Source organism: Octodon degus, unplaced genomic scaffold (assembly GCF_000260255.1).
Source record: "Octodon degus isolate 3935 unplaced genomic scaffold, OctDeg1.0 scaffold00076, whole genome shotgun sequence".
Classification (NCBI taxonomy): Eukaryota; Metazoa; Chordata; class Mammalia; order Rodentia; family Octodontidae; genus Octodon; species Octodon degus.
Window position 1 is genome coordinate 189,339 of NW_004524652.1, and position 6,326 is coordinate 195,664.

At 40.8% G+C, this 6,326-nt stretch overlaps 1 protein-coding gene across 1 annotated transcript in view; it reads right to left on the reverse strand.

Annotated features, from left to right (window-relative positions):
* The window catches only part of Znf140 (zinc finger protein 140), a 19,323-nt gene that overhangs the window by 6,037 nt on the left and 6,960 nt on the right, over positions 1-6,326 (reverse strand).

Sequence of the window (6,326 nt, forward strand, 5' to 3'; positions counted from 1 at the left end):
TTGGGATAAATAGATAGTTACATTCTCTTAATGAATAGAATGATTTGTTCTAATGGTGTTTGTAAATGGGATATCAGGTCCGCATCTTGTACAGCAATTAACCACTAAGAAGAATGTATGCAGTGTGTTAATTATTGAAACTGTCCTACCGATTTGATTTGAAACTGTCTCATTGCTATTTGTTTATCAATAAAATTATGGCAAAAAAAAAAAACCTCACTGGTACAGCAGAGACTTACCACTTAGAAGGCCCAGAACAAGACAGAGAGGCACAGAGACAGAGAGAGAGAGAGACAGAAACAGAGGCAAAGACAGGAAAAAGAGAAAAGAAGCCAAATTTATGGACCCCACCCTTCTGGGGCTGCATGTGTCAATATGGGTTGGAAACGTCTCCAGATGATTCTTTAGACTAAAACTGTAGAGCTGGGGAGTACTGCCTAGCAAAGAACCCTGCAATTCTCAGGAGCACATGGAACAGACGGTGCGGAATGAGTATCGTTAGGGTTTGTGTCTAGCTTCCCCCCCACCCCCAAGCCTCATGCAGTCAAGGGGCAACTTCTAGAGTTTGTGAATGATTATTGTGGAAGTGGATACTGCACTTGCTCTGGGGCTGGTAATCTGTATTACAATGTAAGGAGAGGAGAGAGGCTAGCTAGTTGCCTGAGGTGCTGCCACCTCTTTTACTCTCTGCTCTTTGCCACTGCCATGATAGGTTGCTCTCTGCCATGTGTTGCTCTGCCTTGGAGCCAGCTGAGCATGGACCAAAACCTCCAGCAACTGTGAGCTAAATCAACCTTTCCTTCCTTCATTTTGAGTGCTGGACATTTGTCCCAGCAATGAGAGAACAGAAAATGAGAAATATATAAAACTCTTTCAAAAGTAGATTAAGTGCAAATTAAAATATAAGAAGCACTATAATACCTTTGTTCTGCTCTAGAATTTCATACTCGTTTGCCTAGTGATACTGTTCATTTTGTGGTACTCAGAATTGAATCTAAGGCCTTTACCCAGAGCTACATTGCCTTTCCAACCATGTTTCACTTTTTACTTTGAGACAATGTCTTGCTAATTCACTAAGTTGCCCAGGCTGGCACAGAACAGGCAACCCTCCCACCTCAGCTTCCCAGACTGCTGGGATTATAGTTATCTGCTAGCACACCTGGCCACAAGTGGATTTATAGACTGATGTGTTCCACAGACACCAAAACTTAGCCAGTCTCAAACTGATACAATCTTAGCTCTTCTCCATAAACTGGTTCATTCTTATTTTCTTAGGAAATAATACCAAGAGAGTGATTTCAACCATAATTCTTTAACTTTCTTCATGTTTACCATCTAGTCATGCACTAAGTCCTTTTACTCTTTCCTTGTTTTGTTACCCAATTGACCTACTTCTCTCTACTACCTAGACATCTCCATAATTCAGGTAATTATTAGATCTGAAACAGGTAATGGCACCAACTTTAACTGGTAGTTGTGTTTAAATTTAGTAGTTGTCTTAGTAGTTATGCTTCTCATTGCTCAGACAAAATACCTGAGACTCAAAGTTAAGGGAGGAAAGATTTATTTGGCTCACACTTTGTAGAAGTTTCAGTCCACAGTCAGCTGGCTCCAAGGCACAGTGGCAATGAAGACAATCATTACAGAAGAGAAACAGTCTATGGTGGGTAGAAAGTAGCAAAGCAAGCAAGGGACAAGATAAGCCTTTTTCTATCTCTTATATTGGTTCCATCATGTGGCAGGTCAGACCAATCACTGGGCTGATTCAGTAGTCACTCTTAATCTTATACTGTTATCCCACCATTGCACCATGAATCAATCATACTAGAATAAACCACCTGAAAAGGCCCCACCTATGATTGAATGACACTCTGAGGCAATATCTAGACACCAGCCGTAACATTCTGCCTCTGGTCTACCAAAGATACATGCGCAGTACTTTATGCAAAAGGTATTTCATCTGTCTTAAGAGTTACCAAAGTCCTAATAGTTTCAGCACTGCTACAAAGTCCAAGTCTAAAGTCTCTTTAAGAATTAAGGCAAACCTACCTGCAAGCCCTGTACAAGAGAAAAGAAAGTTAAATACATCCAACATTCAAAGGCACAAGATAAACATTTCCATTCTAAAAGTTACAAATGGAGATACAAAGGAATGGGACCAAATCAAGTGTAAAATCCAGCAGAGAAAACATTAAGCGCTGTAGTTCCATATCCATCATCCAAGGCAACCTGTGGCAAAATGTGAACTCCAAAGTGACTGCACCTACAGCCCTGCCTCAGGTCGTACCTCCCATAGCTTTTCTTTTGGGCCAGCCATCTCTTCTCCTTCCTTGCAGGTTTCCTCGATCCACATTCCTGCCTTCTCCGAATTTCCAGGGTCTCCACTACACTTCTGGCTTCACACTCACAGCTTCACACACTGCCCTCTCAGGGGCACAATGCTTGGTCTCCAGGGCCTTGTCCTAAAGTCTGAGTGAAAACCTTCCTCACCCTACAAGTCTTGCATTCTCCATGCACCTAAAACCAGCACCACATGGATGATGCCGAGGTCTGCCACCAGCTAGAGCAGCAGCCAGGCTTCCTTCTCTCTCTGCTGTAAGGGTCGAGTACCTGGATTGCTGCACTCTGGACCCAATCCCGAGAACAGATTATCTAGGCTGCTGCCATTCTAGAACGTGGTGCACTGGGCTCTCTTCTCAAAGCAAATTATTTTCCCTTTGTGATGCTAAGGCTGCAAAGGCTGGAGTCCTGCTGGTTATTGTGATGTCCTCAGGCTACCTTTTCTGTTATCTCTTTTTGACATACCTGGCTTTTTCTTGCTAGTCTTTCCAGTAACCAATTTCTCTCTGTTCAGTCTTTGTAGGCTGCAACTTTATACTAGAGCCTCCTTTCTGGTCAAATTCAGAATGTTTTAAATAATTCTGCTAGGCTCTTTGTGCTCTTGATTCTTAACATAAGTCTCACTAAAAAGTCCCAACAGTAGCCATGCCACTGCCTCAACGTTAGAATACCTTAAAATTTCTTCTGCAAAATTAGTCTTCCACCCTTAATCTTAGTCTCAGGTGCATTTTCTGCACACAGAAAATGCAGACAAACTTTCTGCTAAGTCATAACACGTTTCTGGAATCCAACAGCCAATGCAGTCCTTCTTGCTGAGTCTAGTCTGGGTTCAAACTTGTTATGGTTCTGCGTCAGCCTCCCAGGATACTAGGATTACAGACATGTCTCACTTGAAAGATTTTCAAGTGAGAGAGAACCCAACAAATAAATGAGGAAAATCCTTCAAGATGCATTTCACAAGAGCACAGCTAAATGTTTTATAAATGTATGAAAAGATGCCAATCTAGGGGCTGGTGAGATGGCTCAGTGGTCTAAAGTACCTACCTAGAACAAGCTAAGCAAAGCACAGGGACCGCAGTTCAATCCCCCAGCACCACATGCCAGCCAGCCCCACCCCCTGGTGGGCTGAGCTGGCCACACACACACACACACACACACATAAATAAATAATTTTTTTTTTAAAAAAAAGATGCCAATCTAATCAGGAATCAGAAAAATTCAAGTTTAAAACACAAGCTACTTCTGTATGAGGTGGCATATGCCTGTAATCCTAGCACTCAGTAGACTGAGGCAGGAGGATCACCATGAATTCAAGGCTACCTGGGATACTTACTGAGTTGAAGGGACAGCCTGAACTACATAGTGAGACTGTCTGAAAAAAAAGACACAACAAAACCACAAGCTACCACAGTATGCCCTTCTAATAGGTAAAATTATGATCTTTCATCATAAATTATACCTAACCACAAGCATTTTACTGTTAATGAAAACATGTAACAGGAATAGTACTTTAGAAAACATTTGACATTATCTATCACAGGGTAAGAGTTACCTTATCCTCTAATTCCAATCCTAGGTATATACCACTGAAAAACTTGTGCGAGTATACCAGGATATAAATACAACAAAAATGCTGCTTGTAATATCTCCAAAACTGAGAACAACCCCAGAAGCCCTCCACATCAGACTGGGAAAAGTGTGCTGTAACACTCACAGAAAGAAACAAGTGACTCAAGCAATATGCAACATGCATAAATATTTTTTTAAAAATTGAGAATGAAGCAGTCACAATAAATTATGAATACCATATAAAGTTCATAAATAATATAAATCTGAACTATAGTGAACAGATAATTAACTAATAGATTAAACTAGAACCAAGGAAGTTGTATATCTCTAGTTCAAAACACTGACAGTCAAAATTTTCAGATTTTGTATTTTCAAGTTAGAGCTACCTAACTAATAAGGTCTGTGAAAATATTTCAAAATCCAAAAAGCAGGGGCTAATCGTAAGCATTCCGGATAAGAGACACTCAACCTGTACCCCAAAAGCAGCAGCCTGCCTATGTTTGGCTGTCGGCATGGCACACACAGTTCAGGGACCTGGAAGTGAGTGTTCTGCTTACTGTCTTGGTTACCTGGGTGTCATCTAATAATAAATGTTAGCTCCACATCTATGTGTATGCTCTATATGATGTTTCTAATAAAAGTTTCGTTTTGTTTAAGACAAAAACTGCAAGCGCTGTATTAAAGAAGTGGGAGTTAAAGCAGTGTTTCCATGTCCTGCTTTTTCTTGCTTTCTTTATATGTGGTTAATAGGTTTTGTAACAGTGGCCAGTCCAGTTATCCAACCTGTAGGCAGTGGAAGCTGAAAACTGGTCACACATGAGGGGGCAAGGCCAGGCCAGGCCAAGAACAAAGAGCACCTGAAGCAATCAAACTGTCTCTGTCCAAAGAAACACCTTGCCTGAGTCTTGCCCAGACATTAGTTGCCAGGCAACTCTGTGTCGCATGAATCTAACTTTGTAAAATGTATAAATGCCTCTATGGTGGTTGGGCAGTTCCTTTCTTCCCATCTGGAGAGGACTCCATGTCTCCAAAAGCTTTTTGTCTTTTATCTTTATTTCTTAATTTTCTTGATTTTTTTTTTTACCCTGGGAACAATAAGAACTGCATGGAACACAGCACGAGCTACTCAGGAAGCTGAGGCTGAGGCAGTAGGACTACTTGACAACCCCTCCCACTCCCCACCCAGTTCAAGACCCCATCTCTTAAAGGTTCTTTTAGTGTAAAAAAACAAAACAAAACAAAACAAAAAACTCATCAACATTCAGAAATGAACATTTTTGTTTATCTCCCACTTACATGAAGCCTCTCTGCACTTCTCACACCTCAGGGTTCCAATCATATTGGTATCTTCTTCCCAAATCCTTCTGTGCTGCCTCCTAGATAGTGTACCAGTTTTGGTGATGTACGGATTGAATGACAACACTGGCCTTATGGTCCAAGATTACATTTTACAGCATCTATTCCCTATACACTCATCAGGCCTTACAATGTACTTACCTAAGCATATACATTCCTCCTTTTTTTCTCAACAGGAGCACATTCTAAAGCTCACTGAACCTCAGACCTTTGCTTCTGAACCAATTATAAAAGTAACACAGTTTTTCATAAATACATATATTTAGGCTCCACAGATATGTCTCAGAATCTTTAAGGGTGGGGGCATGGCCATGTTTATTTTTAAAGAGCCTCACCAGCAATTCCAGCACCAATAAAAGGCAAAGAGGTCTTTCAGAGAGATTCCCACTTAATCTATGGTTTCAGTTTTTACTCAAGATTCTCACCTGAATTTTTTCCTAAGGTGTGTTCCAGCACCTGTTGCTACACACCTTGACTCGGAATTACCATCTTCTACCCATACCAAGCAAATCTCAATCTAATTTGTTTTTCCTCCAAAGTTGGCCATCTTCCTTTTATAATTTTACTCTTCCTAGCCAAATTAACAATACTCAAAATACCAGCTTAAGAGAAATCATTTTGTTTTCATTGCAAAACTACTCTTTTTTTTTTTTTTTTCACTTGTGTATTTGGTACAGGGTCTCACTACCCAAATCAGACTTGTGGTGATCCTCCTGTTTTCAGCCTCCCCAGTGCTGGGATTACAGGTGAACACCACTCCCTATGCTTGCCAAAGCAGGCGTTTTGTCTGCTGAGTTATGTCGCCACCCCAAAACTAGTAATCTCTAACACGAGTTATAGACACATTTTACTCGACCAGGTCATAAATTTCTTGGTAGCTACTATTTCTTGGTAGCTATTTGTTTATTAGACTAAATGACTGAGTACTATATATCACTTAAGTTTTTGTATTATAAGAAAGTCTTAACAAGACTTAAATAAGGTAGGGCTCAGGAGATGGCTCAGTAGGATAAGCGCTTGACTGCCAAACTCAAGGATCTGAGTTCAATCCCCGGTTCCTT